Source organism: Triturus cristatus, chromosome 2_1 (assembly GCF_964204655.1).
Source record: "Triturus cristatus chromosome 2_1, aTriCri1.1, whole genome shotgun sequence".
Classification (NCBI taxonomy): Eukaryota; Metazoa; Chordata; class Amphibia; order Caudata; family Salamandridae; genus Triturus; species Triturus cristatus.
In genome coordinates this window covers 61614707-61634584 of record NC_140581.1, presented here as the reverse complement: position 1 = coordinate 61634584, position 19878 = coordinate 61614707, and positions in this window count along the sequence as shown.

Genomic DNA, 19878 nt, shown 5'->3' with positions numbered 1-19878 from the left:
CCAGGTCAACACTTTCCCCCCAAAGCCCGTATCTTTTAATCTCTTGACCAGCAGGGCATGGTCAACGGTGTCGAATGCTGCAGACGGATCCAAGAGCACCAGCAGTGCTGATGCCCCTGAATCTAACGCCCATCTCACTGACTCTGCCACCTCAAGCAGGGCAGTCTCCGTGCTGAAACCCGCCCGGAAGCCAGATTGTGTATCATGCAGGGTGGCATTACACTCAATAAAGTTGGTCAGTTGACACTGGACATGCTTCTCTAGCATTCTTTCCTGGAGCGGGCAGTAGAGAGATTGGCCTGAGATTGTTGAGGTCTCCTGGATCACCAGTAGGTTTCTTTCTCAAAGGGAGAAGGGTAGCATGCTTCCACTCATCGGGAAAGATGCCAGATTCAAAGGATGCATTCCAGACATGTACTAGCGTATCAGTAAGAGAGTTTAGGGGGGCATGGGTCATCTAGGGTACCTGATCTACATTTTTGAAAATAGGTAGGAAATCTATCAACAAAGGAACCTCCGCACCTCCCGATGGTGTATCCGTTATCTCTGTTGCCTTGGGTGCTGAAAAGGAGTCATAGACCTTTAGGATTTTGTTATCAAAAAAGCTAGAAATGTCTTCACACAGAGCTGGAGAAGGTTGCACCTCAGTCTCTATTGCTTTTGGCTTAAAAAATGTCTGTACTACCTTAAACACTTCTTTACTGGAGTGATCTGCCTTGTGGATACAGGAGACAATTTCCTTTCTCTAGGCATTTTTTAGCGACTTATGTAAATCTTTCAAATATTTTTTATAGATTGCTTTAGCTTGGTCAAAATAGTTTATTCTCCACATGCGTTCTAGTCTTTTGCACCTTCTCTTTTCTTCTCTGAGTGAATCAGAGAACCATGGGGCCGATAGGGACAGTCTTTGAGATTTCACCATTCTGGCTGGGGCAATGGCCTCCACAGCTGTGGAGATCCATTGATTAACTGCACGAGCATCTGCATTGGGGTCTGAGGATAGAGAGAGGTGATTGTTCTGTAAAATAGGACCTAGTGCTGCTCCAGTCAGATTTTTCCAATTTCTTTTTATGGTGGAGCGCTTGCCTCTAGCCTGGCCGGAATTGGTCAGCATAACTGAGAAAGGAATCAGATAGTGATCCGACCAAACCAGGGGACAGGGTGTCTCCATCACCATTGAAGAGATGTCAGAGAAGACTAGATCCAGAGTGTGGCCTGATATGTGTGTAGGAGCAGATACCATTTGCATTAGATTGGCTCCTGCCAAGGAGGAAATCAGTTGAACTGCTTGAGAGCAGTTGGGGTCGTTCACATGTAAATTAAAGTCGCCAAGGGCCATGAAGTTGGCATAAGCTAGCAATTTTGGAGCAATGTGGTTACAGAGATCCTGACAGATGTTTGCTACCCAATCAGGTGGTCTGTTGAGGAGTGTGTCCGCAAAGGATGAAGAGGGATTGATTTGGAGGCAGAAGTTAAGGCCTTCAATGCCTTGTATATAGAGTGGGGCGGAGGAGACTAGCTCCCATGAACCTTTGAAAATAATAGCCACCCCATCTCCTCTTTTGTTACCCTCTCTATTTGTGTAGCACATTTTGAATCCTGGCGGGATGGAAAGGGTGATTGCTACCACTGTATCTTCATTGAGCCAGGTTTCTGTTAAAAACATTGCGTCCCAAGTGGACTCAGTTAGGACCAGCCAGATATCTTCAGCATGTTTTGGGAGGGATCTACAGTTGACTAGGCATGCCCTAATTGTGTCAGTATGCTTCAGCGTTGGATCTCTGACATATTATCGACAGACACATTATCGAACTACACAAATATCGCATCAAATATATCGACATCAAAAATATCGACATTGTATACTTATTTAAAAAACTACACTAATATCGACACTACAATATCGTAATACAATTATATCGATCACACAAATATCGCACACATTAATATCGCAATACTAAATATCGACATGAGTTAATAAATATGACACATGTCACAAATATCGATAACCAAAATATAGACATCAATAATATCGTTTTTTTTAAATATATCGACAATTCTAATACTAATAAAACCAATACTTTCAACAACATAAAGACAATATTTTCCCAAAACATACATTTTCAAATGAGATTCTACTTAAACATAAACATAACATTTATAGCGATCTCAATATTTAACAACATAATAAAAAAACACTGAAATAATTATCACATTGGCATTTCGAACACATTTAAATAAAATTACTACACATTATAAACAATCTTTTATATAATGATTTAAAACTCTCCTCCTTTAAAACTAAATATACTCTTACTTAGCATTTTCCATAAAAGGAAACCAATTAACTAAAAAAAATTCAAACCATCCAATAGAAAGGCCACATACAGAAAACAACCAATAACATTCAAGAAACAATTTGAAACCACTATATAAACCAATTAAAACAAGTCTTCTACTGTGCCTTAAACCAAAGCATTGAACGAAGAAGAAACTCTACTAAACAGAAGAAACCTACATCCTACTACTATTCTAAAAACGTAAGTAAATATTATTTTCTAACTAAACTGCCAAATTAAACTAAAACACTAATTTATCTTTACTCAAATAAATAACTAACTTATATATTCCATCTCTTTATGTTTCCACTACAGATATTACTCCAAACAGCTAAAGAAAATATTGAAGATTGCCAGAAAAGACTCACTAAAAAGTAAGTATACTATCAAAATACTTTATAAAATATTAATTAAATCCTACTCAAACCCCAAAACATCCTAAACCCCTAAACAAATCCATGTTCTCTTTTTTAAATTTTTAAAAACCTGTAAAAATTAACACCTATAGTCTATACCACTGGGCATGAGGGTAGGCTCTGTTTGCTTAGGGAGAGGTTAGGCTACTGCATCTTATTTATTAGGCAGGAGGGGCACATAGTAAGAGGGGTAGGGGACGGGGGTACATTGACATGTGGTGGGGGGGGGGGTAGAGAACTGGGTGGAAAGGTTGTTCATTCTCCTGAATAATTGGTCTTGATGATAAATGTGTGGTACTTCCGGGACAGGTGAAGGCGGGGGAATGTTTTTTGAGTTGTTAATTTGTAAAACAATAAAATACGTTTCTACAATAAAAATATAGTCTATACCAAACAGCAATACCACCCCACTTAAAAAACTAAACCAACCACAACAATAAGGTGCCGATTACGATCCGGTAAAAAATTTCCCCGTGCGACTCGTATCCGGTCTTTTTACCGTACGAATCGTACAAGTGCCGTACGAACTGGCAATCACGATTCGCATGGGAAAAAGTCCATACGAACCGCATTGGGAATCATTCCCCACACGTCCTCGGGTCGGAAAATGTGTCCGACACGTCCTCGTACGATTTACCGTACAAATGTGAAAGGTGAAGTCCGACCGAGGAATCACGATCCATCCCGTGCGTCCGAGGTTACAACCGGATGGAAAAAACACCGTCCGCACCGAACTCCCATAGCAACCATGGAGACGTGCCCGCATACGCGCCGACCCCCCCCAGCCCCCGTATGTACGCGCCGGCCCCCCGTGTATGTACACCCGTGTACGTTCGAGTCGAACCCCCCGTGTACATTTGAGTACACGGGGGGGTTCGACTCGAACGTACACGGGGGGTTCGACTCGAACGTACACGGGGGGTTCGCACCGTACATACACGGCTGGGGGTACGACTCGAACGTACACGGGTGTACATACAGGGGGGTTCGACTCGAACGTACACGGGGGGGTTCGACTCGAACGTACACGGGGGTTCGACTCGAACGTACACGGGGGGTTCGACTCGAACGTACACGGGGGGGTTCGACTCGAATGTACACGGGGGGGTTCGACTCGAACGTACACGGGGGGGTTCGACTCGAACGTACACGGGGGGGTTCGACTCAAACGTACACGGGGGGTTCGCACCGTACATACACAGGTGGGGGTACGACTCGAACGTACACGGGTGTACATACAGGGGCTGGGGGGGGTACGGTGCGTACCGGGCCACCTACTCTGGTCGATTCGCGCCGTACTTTGCTTTTCCGGCACTTTTTGGGTGCCGTGAAAATATTGCCGTCCGGACTGCTGTCGGTTCGAATCGTAATTCCTGGGTCGTGAAACGCTGCCTGAAAGCGTCCCGACGTCACGTCGCAGCATTCCCGGATCACATTTGTATGTATGTTTTCGTCGGTCGGTGTTTTTTACGATTCGTACGGAAATGGTGTTTCCGTGCGAATCGTAATTCCATGTTTGTAAAGTTTTACGACCGGGTACGAGTCGGACGGGGAATACGCTCCGACCGACGGTTCGTACCCGGTTTTTACCGGATCGTAATCGGCACCTTAATGTTCTTTAACTTTCAGAGACTACATCAACTAAACAACATTTTGTCTACAAACAACATCTTCATTCAAATACAACCAAAAACACTTGGTAAGTATATATATAAAAAATGCTTTTTTGCTATTTTCATTTAAATATATAAAGTACTATTGCATATATTTTAATATACATTTTTTCCAGATTTGTAACACATCACGATGACAGAAGAAGCCCAATTTATAACTTCGCAGAAACGAAAATTCCTATTGTGTTACATGGGTTACACATACACCCAAGAAATGCAGACGGACCGAAAAGTGAACTGGAAGTGTACTAAATATTATTCTAACAAATGCTACGGACGAGCAACAACAAGAGAAACAACTGTACTATATACAAGAGAGCATAACCATCCACCCAATCTCTCTGAAATAGAAGTCAGATCAACTCTTGAAAATATCAAAGAATTAAGCACAGGTTCACAAACTGCTACAAGTGTAATCCTAAAAGAACTATTACCTAGAGTGCCCAAAGAAGCAAGAGGCCAATTACCATCAATTGCTTCTATAAAAAGAACTATTGCTAGGACCAAAAAAGCAACCACGACAACTATACCACCCCCTAAAACTTTTCAAGAGATCATCATTCCACCCACAATAATGAACCTTTTATTTTTTTTTGATAACAAAAGCCCAGAAAAAAGAATCATAATGTTTGCTACTGCTAACAATATAACTAAACTGCAACAATGCCAAACATGGATGATGGATGGCACCTTTACAATATGCCCAAAACCATTCTACCAGCTTTACACAATACACGGTCAATATCACAACACTTCCATACCTTTAATTTATGCACTATTACCTAACAAACAAAACACAACATATAATGAAATGCTAGGAAAACTAAAACAAGAATCAAATGATTTTTACCCTCAAAGAATTATCATAGACTTTGAGCAAGCCATGATAAATTCCATTCTAAAACTGTACCCCCATACAGCTATCCAAGGATGTTACTTCCATCTAAACCAATGTATATGGAGACATTTACAAAAATCTTCACTAAGTGTAGAATATGCCACTAACATAAGTTTTGCACATCAAATAAAACTTCTAACAGCCCTAGCTTATGTACCAACCACAGATGTTGCAGAACATTACAATCTTTTATTAGAAAGTCCATTCTACAAACAAAATGAAGTAAAGTTATCTCCCCTCTTAGATTATTTTGAGGATACCTGGGTGGGGAGACTACACAGATCAGGCCATAGACGTCAGCCCAAGTTCCAAATACCTTGGTGGAATGTATATGTAAGTACACTCAACCAACAAGCCAAAACTAACAACGCCGTCGAGGGCTGGCATAATGCATTCCTAACTTCTACTGGGAGAACAACTCCAACACTACAAAAACTACTAATTGCCATACAAAAGGAACAAAGTTTCCAAGAATTAAGAATGCAACAATCTGTCCTACAATTAAAACCAAAACAGTCTAGACAAACTACTCAAATGTATAATTACCTACAACAAGGTACAGCTATACCCATCCACAAGAGGACTTGAGTACTTAAATATAATAGCTCAAACTCTCTTCTAAACCCTTTCCTAAATATTAACCCACAATTCTACTAAAACAACTATCACAACATAAATAAACCACTTTATTATATCACATATTTAATTATTTGGTCTAAAATATATACATCAATTATATGGACATATATTTAGACAACATAATTAAACAAACCAAGTACACAACAACAATATTAAATATATAAGGTTTGGCCACCAACAATAAAAATATTTAAATGAACTTACCTGTGTAGTTGCTCCAATGGGATAATAACATTCCTTCCAAATAAATCCAGGGAGTTCAAAATCCATAGGTATCCAAAAAAAAATCCCAATAAAATGTAAAAATACAACTGTTTATCGAAAACAACGTCTACGCAAAAAAACGACTATCCATTAACCATAAAAATCCCGAAAAGTATTAAAAAGGTAAATAACCGCTCCTGGAAACCCGAACAATAAAGGAAGTGTAAAATAAACATTAGTAAACACAACTAATACACACTTCCTTTAAAAAAAATAAGGTGTTTGAAACTGACGAAAATATCTTCTCCGTAAAACCTACAAAAGAGAAACAAACATTCCCACCCACCCACAAACACACAAAACGCACCTAAAAACATCACTACAAACGTTATTCAAACACTATAAAACTTTAACACACCGAAATAACAAAACACTAACAAAGCCACAAACACGGAACACAACGTAAATTATAAAACCGTATACAAACTATTACTAACACCCTAACTTCTAAAACATCAATCAATACACACTTATTACAATATTACTACTTCCACAAAACACTTAAAACTATTTAATAATAAAGAAAATAACTCTTACCTTCTCAAACGCGAAACAGCTCCGGACTGCGACCTGGATTCGACCAAAATAACCCAAAACAACAGCGAGCGGTTACAAAATAAAAGACCCAAACAAACATAACAACTAAAAAAATACCAATAAATGGCCTAACTATTTATTTAACATTACACATTACTTTAAAAATTAGTAAAACATTAGAATACAATACTCAAAAAGAATACCTAATTTTTGTCTGTATGTGAAAATTCTTTAACGTATAAAAATAAATATATTAAATAAAATATTTTTATTAATATATCAATAAAACATTATATATTAACAAAATAAATAGATGAACATGATATAATTAATATATTGTATCTACAACATACCAAAAAAATATTTTAAAAAATACATATTCTAAAATGTTAACAATTTCAATATTAAATATATAATATAAATATTAATAATTAAAATATATTAGTCATATATTTCAAAACATACAATTTCTTATGAATTCAAATAAATTCTAAAAAATTTCAGAGTACACAATATAAATGTATAAATATTATACAGCTATAAAAATCTGATTTTTTAATTTTTATTTATTTTGTGTGTTCATATATTCATGTCCAAAATATACATTAAACAAATATATATCCATTATAAAAAAATTATAACTATAATACAAATGTTAAATATTAATTATTTTATTACATGTTTATATCAATGATTTAATTATTAGAATATGCGTAATAATAAACAAAATTTTCTCTCTAATGAATATACATTCCAACAACTATAAAATAAATATTATTTTCCTTTCTACTATTTAATAAAAAAAAATTGGAATTTGCATTCTGATATAACTTCTATCTTTTATCCAACCAAAACTAAAATCTACAGATTTTTTGTAAATTAAATCCAATTAATTTAACTATTCCTATTCAACTCTATAATTAATTCTAATATTTGCTATTTACCAAACTTAATTAACATACTACTCCCACTACATACTGAACTTAATTAATTTACTATTCTCAGTCCAATCTATATTTAATTAGGGTAGATGCTGGACACTGAACTTAAATAATTTACTATTCCCACTCTAGTCTATATTTAATTAAGATAAGTGCTGGACACTGAACTTAATTAATTTACTATTCTCACTCCAACCTATATTAAATTAAGGTAGGTGCTGGACACTGTGTGGTAAATAAAAATACCGGACTGAATTTCATACGGAATCTTAAAATAAAGTAAATAGCTCAAAATAACAAGAGGCAGAATCCGTGGTATAAGAGGTTTTCTAATGGGCTTTATTCCATTCAAAATGGCCGACTCGAGTCGCGGCCTTCAGGTTCCGTCACCACGAGGGTTCAGGAAGTGAAGTACAATAATTTATTAACAGACATGTATTTTTATAATAAGTACATTACAATGAAACGAATGTAGAAGGCGTAACATTTGATAAGAAAAGTGACAAAACAGTGACATAATCGAAACTAGGCGTAATAAGGAATAAAAGAAACATGATTGGTTAGAATTATCAGACATAGGTGGATCTATAAGATAATACTTGGCATAGATGCGCGCGCGGCAGCATGACGTGTAATTGACGTGCAACTAGGGGGTGAAGGGGACTTGACATTTAGCTCTACATGTGGAGACGAGAAGTCTGGGGTCAAGTCAACCTAATCCCAAATCATATCTAACATCCTATGTTTAAAGAACTATGTTATCCACAAGGAAGAGACTCTCGGACAGAATCTATTCTATACTGACTGTGTACGTGTACAAGCGTCTAAGTGTCTATATGAGATGCGAGGGATAGAAAACTTTCCATGGCAACAGGGCTATGAATCACTTGCAGGAGGACGGAAAGGCTGAGTCCTTTGCTTGTGAGCTAAAGGAAATGTTTACCTAAATCACTGGACAGGAATGCATCGGCTGGAGAGCAAAATAGATAATTCGAAGGTGAAATACAACTTCTTGGCAGACAGGCGAAAACTGGCCGAGGCAGGCACCGTTAGCTGCACAGGGAGTAGGACAAAGTTCATGGATACAGATGCGAGCTCAAGCTGAAGCTGTCAGAGACAGAGAGCAGGGAAAGGCTTTGAGGACAGAATCGGGCCTACTTGCCTGAACTGAAAAAATGGAGTAACTTAGCCATATAAAGTCGGTGGCCTTTCATACTTAGGAATCGAATATCCAGCCCTGTGATGGCGGATCTGACAGAGAACATGTCGACGGTAGACACACATATGTTTGCGTCTTAGAAACTGGAACTGGAGGGAACATACATGTACTTGTAACATGCATATAGAACCGTTGGGGTCCAAGATAGGGGACATAACTGATCAGGAAAATCCACATTTCCACATTCCCTCCTTGTCCCCTTCTTGCCCTTCACGAGACATCAATCTTCATCATTCCATTGATTTGCTCATGGAGCATCATTTCTTCTTCCTTCCGGCATTCTGAACGGGACCTGTGATGTGGAATGCATGATGTGGCACACAGACCACAAATCGCTGGTCCACCTTGCAGGCATAAACAACAACTGAAGAGCATAAGAAGGCCAATACCTAGGAAGGATAAAACTCTCCATCCCCAGGCTGATATCACACTCCAAAACCACCCGGACCACGTCCAAGTGCCTGGATTCTCGTGTATCTGGCTTACAATCTTATGAAGGCGTGTTATAGCTTTATATACAGATGGCGAATTTTCTGGTATGAATATGCAGCAGCTGGATCCGATGACCCTGCAAGCTCCGCCCCTATCGGCCAGGATGACGTCAAGGACAAGACGATTCTGGAGAACAACAATTCTCATCACTGATTGTTCCTCTGTCAGATTGCCTAGGGCGGCTATAGTCTCGTTTACTACAGCTTCAAGAGTCTTGGTGAGTCTGCGTATCAGCTTACTATTTGATATTGTACCTATATAGGGAAAGATACCTTTATTGAAATCTACATACTTGTCCCATGCTGTCTCAGTATAATCGACAACTGGGAGATCTCTTCGCTCTCTATTGTGTACTAAATGAACATTTCGATAATAATCAGGGGGAGCTAGGAAAACAGGTGGCAAAAGGAATGCTATGTAACAGGTACCATCCCAATCTAGAGGCAGACGCATATATGCCGTCTGACCACATATGAAGTAAGAATGGCGAGAAGCTCTAAATGAAGATTTACCTTGATCACTATATTCTACTGTGGTAACGCATTGGCTATGGCCCATATGTATGGAACCAACTTTTCTTACACATAATTCACCCTTAACTGGAAATACTGACATAGTGGGCAGAATTAGTTCAACTTCCGATTTGACATTCAGAATCATAAGATTAGGCGTAAAATTACCTAATTTATACACTTCATTTTCTAAATCAGTTCCTGTTCTACTGGGGTGACCCTCCTTATTAGGGTGACAGACTTTGAATAAAACTAGATTCAGATTTCCCCATATCCAATGTTGTTGATAAACTGCTGTGTCTGGGTCTATGGAATTTAATAAACTAAACCATGCTCCACAGGAGCCATTGTGTGTGAATGGATGTGGAAAGAAAGGCAGAACTCCTTTGTTATTCTGATAGGGAGGAAGTCGGCCACACACCCAACAATTGGTCGCATTACTAGTCTGATGGGAATGATGTAACATACTAATGAAGGTGTTATTGCGCAGCGCAAGTCTATAAGATAATTCATGTGGCGGTAGGTCACTAAAAGAATGTTCTGCAGCAACATTATAAACATGTCTAGAGATAGGATGATATATGTGCAAAATCACACTCGTAATAATTACTAAAATACTCAATAAAAACAAAATTAATAATGTCCTCATACAGTAGCTACGCAGTGATTTACAATACGCCTGTCGTTTCAACATTTCTCGGGTATTTTCTCTACTCAGGTCCAAGGGATACATGTCGGAGACAATTCAACCGCTTCACCTTGGAGAGGACTTAAACAATCAAATTGCTCGACTGTTTGGGCCTAAGCTTTAATTTATAGCACTGAGAGTCATTCTGTTCAACAAAAGGAAGTTTTGAATCAGTCTGTGAGGGAGTGCAGGGCACAGTGTCTATATCTGAAGGTAGTCCATGAAATTTTTTGACGTGACTTGAATGAATCCACCCTTTACGTCCCTCGATCTTCACGGCTGTTCTTGTGGTCAACAGGACCAACTTGGGTGCTTTCCACCTGGGCTCCAGTTGACTTTTCCTGTCGAAATTTCTCACAAAGACAAGATTACCCGGAACAACGTCATGGGGTTTCGCCTCAGTGTTGTCGGGAAAGGCTGCAGCTACCTGTGAACGAGAAGATTGTAGTGCAGACATCAAGGAAGCCAAGTAATCTGTCAGCATGTTACAGTCAATGTCAGTTATTTTACGTGGTATAGGCGTCCCCCACATATTCGGTGGTCTACCAAAGATCACCTCATACGGGGATAGCCCTGTTCTAGAGTGTGCTACCATTCTCATGTAAAAGAGTGCAACTGGTAATGCTACTATCCAGTCGACACCTTTCTCTCTACATATTTTGGACAGTCTGATTTTCAGTGTCTGGTTATGTCTTTCTACGAGACCTGCTGCCTCGGGGTGTCGGACACAGTGGAATTTCCACTGATATCCCAACAAGAGTGAGACATGTTTCATTAATTCGGATGAGAAAGGCTGACCGTTATCTGAATATACAACACGTGGTAAACCGTACCGTGGGAAGAATTCTCGAACTAGCTGTTTGGCAGTAGTCGGGGCAGTGTAATCTGATACGGGATACGCCTCTGTCCAACGGGAGAGAGCGCAGACAACTACGAGGACATATTTGAATCCTCGACAACGTTCCATCTGAATATAATCCATCTGGAGGACTTCAAAAGGATGGTCAGGAGGCTGAAATCCACCCTGCTCTACGGAAACACTCTTTCCTGGATTAAACTGACAACATATCATACAGGTACGAACTTTTTGTTTAGCTGCTGCTCGTAAATGTTTGTTGAACCAAATGTGCTGAATGCTGTCTAGCATAGCCTTCTCTCCTAAATGTGCTGGACTGTGAACTGTAGCTATAATGGCTTGAACCATGGAATCAGGGAGAAACCATACAGATTTCTCCTTCGTCATCCATCCTTGATCTGTCTGGATCCCTCCTAGTTCAGTCCACTTCTTTATTTCTTCTGCTGTGGCATGTGTCTGTATGTCAATTACGTCAAGTGTGGGATCCTTAATTGTCATACACTGTGTTGGGGTCTGAACTATTGGCTTTGTCATGTCTAATGTGCGATTCTGAGCAGTCTGTTTAGCTGTTTTGTCAGCTAAATCATTGCCTTGAGAAATGGTATCAGTAACCTTCGTGTGTGCTTTACATTTCATAATCGATATAGCAGTGGGTAGATGTATTGCATCTAACAAGGCATGAATGAGGGGTCCGTGCTGAATGTGGGCACCATGGGACGTTAGATAACCTCTCTCTCGCCACAGCACGCCGAAGTCGTGTACAACTCCGAATGCATAACGTGAGTCAGTGTATACATTAACTTTCTTATTTGTGGCTTGAATACAGGCTTGCGTTAGAGCAATAAGTTCTGCTGCTTGGGCTGACAGAGTATCTATACAATGTGTCTCAATAACTTCAGTGTCTGTTGTGACTGCATACGCGGCCACTAAATCTCCTGTACTTGCTCTCATGCATGATCCGTCTACATACAACGTCAGGTCTGGATCTAACAATGGAACGTCTGTCAAGTCTTGTCTAGGTTTCGTCTTTATTTCAATGATTTCAACACAATCATGAGCTAGTGGGTCTGTTCCAATTACAGGTAATAGTGTAGCAGGATTCAATGTATTACACCGTCGGATCTCTATGTGTGGTTGAAACAATGTCAGTTCATAACCGGTAAGTCTTGCTATGGTCAAGTGTTGTGTTTGTGTTCGGTTCACAAGAACCTCTACTGCATGTGGTACTTGAACTGTCAATGGGTGTCCTAATACTATGGCATCGCTTTGTCTGATTGCTAAAGCTGTCGCTGCCACTGATTTCAGGCATGCAGGCAAAGCCTGAGCTACGGGATCTAATGTACTGGAAAAATAAGCACATGGCTTGCATGATCCTGCTTGATCCTGAGTGAGTACTGACAAGGCAGTACCTTCGCGTTCTGTAACAAAGAGTGTAAAAGGTTTGCTATAACATGGTGTTGCTAAAACAGGTGCTTGACATAAAGCTTCCTTTAGGCTTTCAAAAGCTTGTGTATGTTCCTGAGTCCAAGGGAGAACAGTCGATGTGGCTGTCTCCTGTGTGGTTAACTGAATGAGTGGTTTTGCTAGAAATGCGTACTGAGGGATCCACTGCCTACAATATGAAGTGAGGCCTATGAAAGCCCGCACCTCCTTTTGTGTCTGGGGTATTGACATGTTAGCAATTAACTGGATGCGATCTGGTGTAAGCTGCCTTCCCTCCTTGGACAGCGAGTGACCAAGATAAATAACTCGCTGAACACAGAATTGCAGCTTAGAAGGGGACACCTTGTGCCCCTTGTCGGCTAGGAAATGTAAAACTGTCAGAGAAGCTTTTTCACATTCTGACTCGCTTCTCGCGGTGATCAGCAGATCATCGACATATTGAAGCAGTGCAGTATTGACTGGCATGTGGATACTGTCAAGTTCTCGTTTCAGTGCTTGGCTGTAGATGCTGGGGCTTTCTGTAAATCCTTGAGGAGCGCGTGAGAATTTAAAGCTGCGCCCATTTAAACTGAATCCGAACAAGTATTGGCTTTCCGGATCTATTGGGACGCTGAAAAAGGCATTCTTGAGATCAATTACAGTAAAGAATGTTGCTTCGGAATCAATTGCTGTCAACAATGATGATATATCAGGGACCACAGGGAATTGTGGTACAATACACTTGTTTAGTTCACGCAAATCAATAACCAATCGGTATACTGGTGGAGCAGTAGGATCAGTTCGTTTAAGAATCGGAATTATCGGTGAATTACATACATTGGAGTCTGTTTCTACAACTACTCCCTGGGCAATTAGCTCATCAATGATTTTCAACAAAGCCACTACAGCATCATGCGGTAACTTGTATTGTCGCATTCGTGGTAGTACCACTCCTGCTTTCAATGTAACTCGATAGGGTGTAATGTTCATGCAGCCAACATCCGTAGGGCCTTGTGCCCATAGATGTACTGGTAAAGTCTGTAGTCGGGGATCCATGTCTCTAGACACATAGTGACCTTTAAAATCACGTAAAAACAACCTTACTCCTTCCGGAGAACAACATATTATGGCTCCTAGTGCTTTCAGAGTCTTAATTCCTAACAGATTTTCTGGGCATGATTTAGTAAGCAATAAATCTGTAGTTCGTGTCAAAGGTCCTATCGTAAGTGGTAGAGGCTGTGATACTTCATTAACAATAGGTTTTCCCGAAAAACCAAGGGAAACATTTTGAGAGCCTGAGAGGGGTGCCCCTGGAACTTCACTACGTTTTATTGTTGTTCGACTTGCCCCTGTATCGAGTAAGAATTTTCTATCTTGACCTAATAATTCACTATGTACATAAGGTCCTTCTTGATCTACAGGAATCTCGATAAGCGGTAAGTCAACTTCCCTCTCTAGGCTGGTTCATGCGTAACGCTGATACTCAGGGTATTCATACTGTGCAGTCTGATACATTTGTCGTGTTGTGGTTTGTGTGGCAGTAGCAGGCAACGGTGGTGCAGCTGGCACAAACTGTATGGGTTGCTGTGAGGCTGGCATAGACTGTTGCTGAACTGGCATGGACTGTCCATGCTGCATAGCTCCTTGTTCATTCTGATCTTGTCTAACTAATCGTGGTCTCTCTTTTGCAATACCTGTAGCTATATTACGTTTCAGGACTTGACAATCATGTACATAATGGCCTAGTTGTTTACAGTAATTGCAGGTTCCTTTTACAGGAACTGCAGAATCACCAGAATGTGTCACACCCTTTTTGTGACCATCTGCTGGTACTGTCTGAGAAACTAGCATTTTCATTTTTGTATCCTTCATGCGTCTATGCTCGTGTTCTTGTTCATCCCTAATTCTATTGTGATGATACTGTAACATTTGTAGCATTTGCGACGGAGTGTTACTTTGCCAGGTACTCTCGAATTTCAATATTCTATTCTTTACTGGAGGTAATGCATTTTCCACTAATTTTGTCACAAATAAATGTGGATATGAATCACTACTTGCTTTTATACCACTATTTATACCAAAACATTTTTCAAATCGAGCATAATAATCGCTTGTGTCTTCATCTTGCTTTTGTTTACAGGCTGTGATTGCACCCCAATCTTCCTTTTTTGTAGTTAATAAACGTGGTAGTACCTGTACTAGTAAACCTGGTAATAGTTTAACTTTATCCCCGAGCCCCGAACCTGCAGCTCGGCCCCTTTCTTCCTCTGCTAATGCTGTCCAGTCTATCTTTTGGTCTCCCACTTCCCACTCTTTTTCTTTCAGTTTTTCATATATGCCAGCAGGCAAAAGCACTTTTAATATCGTCATAATATCAGGAAAGGTGTACTCTCCCATCAGTAACATGTCTTTAATTTCTCGGTGGAAACCCGCTGGGTCTTTGTCATGACTAGGTACTACCTTTTTCATTTCTAATAATTCCATTTTTGATATGGGTGTGTAAACAAATACACGGTGAAACTCATTGTCTTCGCCTTTTATTGGGTGCACTTCCCGTAAAGGATTTTGTCTATCCATGTAGTACGGTGCTCTTTCTCTGGGGGGCAAGGAGAGAGAATCTGGATTTACAAAAAGGACATACTGCTTACGTGACACTAATATCTCTTTAATTAGCTTGTTACTAGAACCTCTCCATCTGTTCGTGAGTAGTTCCGTTAATATATCAGGTAAAGGACCAGGGTCAGTATGTTGGCTCTTATATAATATGAGGAGTTGCTGAATCATATAGATTCCAGCTAAACGTTGTTCATCTGTACTGAGGTTGAGAAACGTGTGTGCTACGGTCTCATCACCGTATTTTTCAGGACTAACAATCCAGTGAACGGCTGATCTGGCTAATTCTTGCTCATCCATGGAATCGAGGAGGTGGTAACCTCTTCGTTCTCGTAGTATTTTATCTGCGGCTTGAAACGAATGTTCAGGAGATTTCATATTTATTACAGGCGTCGGATACGTTCTGCTATTATTTGGACATACAGAGTGTATGGGATCAGAAAAACATCTAGTATTTTCACAGTATCTTCCTTTGCCTACATAGGCTATGGTCTCTGACTGTCTTGCGGAATTCCCTGATTCGGACACTTCATCTTGCTCAAACTCGTCTGTTCCCAATCTCTCTTCATGAATACGCTCTATTTCTTTACGTATTTTTCGGCACATGGCTATTATACAATTTTGCTTATCGTGTCTCCCTTCTGATATATTCTGACTCCATCTTGTAAGAATAAGCATTGTATTCGGGTCTACCCCCGGACGATCTTGATTTCTGATTACACAGTTTATGAGGAAACGTAACAGTTCCCCCTGTATCTCTACTTTCTGGAATTCCATAGCTCTGTTAATACATCCTGGATCTCGTCCTGTTTGAACAAAATGATATATGTTATCTAGATGCGTAGTCATCCCTGGTAACCTTGCTAAATACTCTGCGGCTCGTCTGATACGTAATGATGCCAGGACCATTTCGTCCTCTTTACCGACCACGGGGTCATATCTACAATTTACAAGGAGTTCCTTAAGCGTACGTTCACTTACAAATTTAGGTGTACGTGAATGCGCTGACTCTTGAAAAACAAGTTTATTTATTCTGGGTGGTGTAAAGGTACTGCTAGCACCTCCCGTGGCCCCATCTGGGGCGTCGGGTGTGAATGGATTCGTTGAACGTGACACAGCAACTATGGGTGTCGATACCCCTGTAGAGTCGACTGCGGAGACAGATGCGGAAACAGATGTGCTTGCCGAAGCTTGTATCGGGACTTGCTGTTGCACGGGGACAGATACCTGATCCTGACGTTGAACCCCTCCGCCAGACGGTCTATGTGGTGTAGCGTTAGCATACTCGGGGGCTGCATCGTCTAGATATGAGGAAAGAAAAACATCTTCTGCGGTTCTGGGATGCCCCTTTGGATGTATCTTAATTGGAAATAATGGGGGTGGCAAGTCTTTTGGTATCTCTGGAGCAGCCTTAGGTAGTCCTTCGGCTAGTAGGGGATACATACCATTCATAAGAGCATTTCTTTGTCTATTCACTTGTTCTGATTTCACTCGGATACCTTCCTCAATTAATAGATTTTCTTGAACTTTATTTGAACTTTCTTTACTCCTCTCTTCTTGTCTACGTGCTTTTTCTGTTCGTCTATGAGATTCTTTACGCCATAACTCAACAGCGTCTTTCTGTGACTGTCTGACCTTTCTTTTCCATAACTCTTCCTCCACTTTCATGATGCACTCTGCATCCCAGGTTCCCGCTATGGGCCACCTTTGACTTTCCGGTAATCCTTTGGTATAATCTACCCATAGATCAAGAAACAATATGGCATCTAAGCCATGCTTATGGTACATGAAATGTCCTGGAGTGTCTCTAGGAGGAATAGGAACTGCTTCTTCAAGCACCCCTTTTCTGGTAGTAATCTGTCTTAACTTCGAGAAGAGCGGCATATTGACAACTGATCTGATACTTACTCTTGAATTTTCTTAATACGAAAAACACCATAAATGAACAGTGAACAATGAACAGTCATTCATACCACAATATGCAAGACATTTCTGAATACTTTAAACATTAAACATTAAACATTATAACAATGATCGACAATGATGACAGTCTGCCTAACTAATCACCACGCTGAATTCTTGACAATAACTGAATACTTCGGAATACTTGATATACTGCTAAACAGTACATATACACTGCTAAACAGTGCAGACCGGATTTGTGTACCCAAATCCGTCTTGACCGGCACAACCTATGTGCGCGTCAACACGCCTCCCCGGCGATGGTACTCACCGAGTAGCTCCTTGAAACGGAAGGCCTCAGAGAATGGACAGGACTCGATAACTGCGGACATCGGACCCTCTGGACGTCGGGATTTCGGAAAACCTGGTGGGCCTCTGTATACCTCGGATCTTGCTCTCTCAGCTAGGCTCTGGTCGGGATACTTCGCACTTCTCACCGCCTCGTCTGGGTTGATCGCAGCCTCAGTCGCCCCCGCTTGACCGGAGGGAGCTTACAGGAAATCCTGCTGGTACGCGTTTATGGTCCGTCCAGCTGTGGCAGGAGACCGGGCCTGCAACGCACCGCCGGCGCGTGAGATGAGAAAGTGTCCCTATTCGGGCACCATTATGTGGTAAATAAAAATACCGGACTGAATTTCATACGGAATCTTAAAATAAAGTAAATAGCTCAAAATAACAAGAGGCAGAATCCGTGGTATAAGAGGTTTTCTAATGGGCTTTATTCCATTCAAAATGGCCGACTCGAGTCGCGGCCTTCAGGTTCCGTCACCACGAGGGTTCAGGAAGTGAAGTACAATAATTTATTAACAGACATGTATTTTTATAATAAGTACATTACAATGAAACGAATGTAGAAGGCGTAACATTTGATAAGAAAAGTGACAAAACAGTGACATAATCGAAACTAGGCGTAATAAGGAATAAAAGAAACATGATTGGTTAGAATTATCAGACATAGGTGGATCTATAAGATAATACTTGGCATAGATGCGCGCGCGGCAGCATGACGTGTAATTGACGTGCAACTAGGGGGTGAAGGGGACTTGACATTTAGCTCTACATGTGGAGACGAGAAGTCTGGGGTCAAGTCAACCTAATCCCAAATCATATCTAACATCCTATGTTTAAAGAACTATGTTATCCACAAGGAAGAGACTCTCGGACAGAATCTATTCTATACTGACTGTGTACGTGTACAAGCGTCTAAGTGTCTATATGAGATGCGAGGGATAGAAAACTTTCCATGGCAACAGGGCTATGAATCACTTGCAGGAGGACGGAAAGGCTGAGTCCTTTGCTTGTGAGCTAAAGGAAATGTTTACCTAAATCACTGGACAGGAATGCATCGGCTGGAGAGCAAAATAGATAATTCGAAGGTGAAATACAACTTCTTGGCAGACAGGCGAAAACTGGCCGAGGCAGGCACCGTTAGCTGCACAGGGAGTAGGACAAAGTTCATGGATACAGATGCGAGCTCAAGCTGAAGCTGTCAGAGACAGAGAGCAGGGAAAGGCTTTGAGGACAGAATCGGGCCTACTTGCCTGAACTGAAAAAATGGAGTAACTTAGCCATATAAAGTCGGTGGCCTTTCATACTTAGGAATCGAATATCCAGCCCTGTGATGGCGGATCTGACAGAGAACATGTCGACGGTAGACACACATATGTTTGCGTCTTAGAAACTGGAACTGGAGGGAACATACATGTACTTGTAACATGCATATAGAACCGTTGGGGTCCAAGATAGGGGACATAACTGATCAGGAAAATCCACATTTCCACAACTGAACTAAATTAATTTACTATTCCCACTCCAGTCTATATTAAATTAAAATAAGTGCTGGACACTGAACTTAATTAATTTACTATTCTCACTCCAACCTATATTTAATTAGAGTATGTGCTGGACACTGAACTTAATTAATTTACTATTCTCACTCCAACCTATATTTAATTAGAGTATGTGCTGGACACTGAACTGAATTAATTTACTATTCCCACTCCAATCTATATTTAATTAAGATAAGTGCTGGACACTGAACTTAATTAATTTACTATTCTCACTCCAAACTATATTAAATTACAGTAGGTGCTGGACAATGAACTTAATTAATTTACTATTCCCACTCCACTCTATATTTAATTAAGATAAGTGCTGGACACTGAACTTAATTAATTTACTATTCTCACTCCAACCTATATTAAATTAGAGTAGGTGCTGGACACTGAACTAAATTAATTTACTATTCCCACTCCATTCTATATTAAATTAAAATAAGTGCTGGACACTGAACTTAATTAATTTACTATTCTCACTCCAACCTATATTTAATTAGAGTATGTGCTGGACACTGAACGGAATTAATTTACTATTCCCACTCCAATCTATATTTAATTAAGATAAGTGC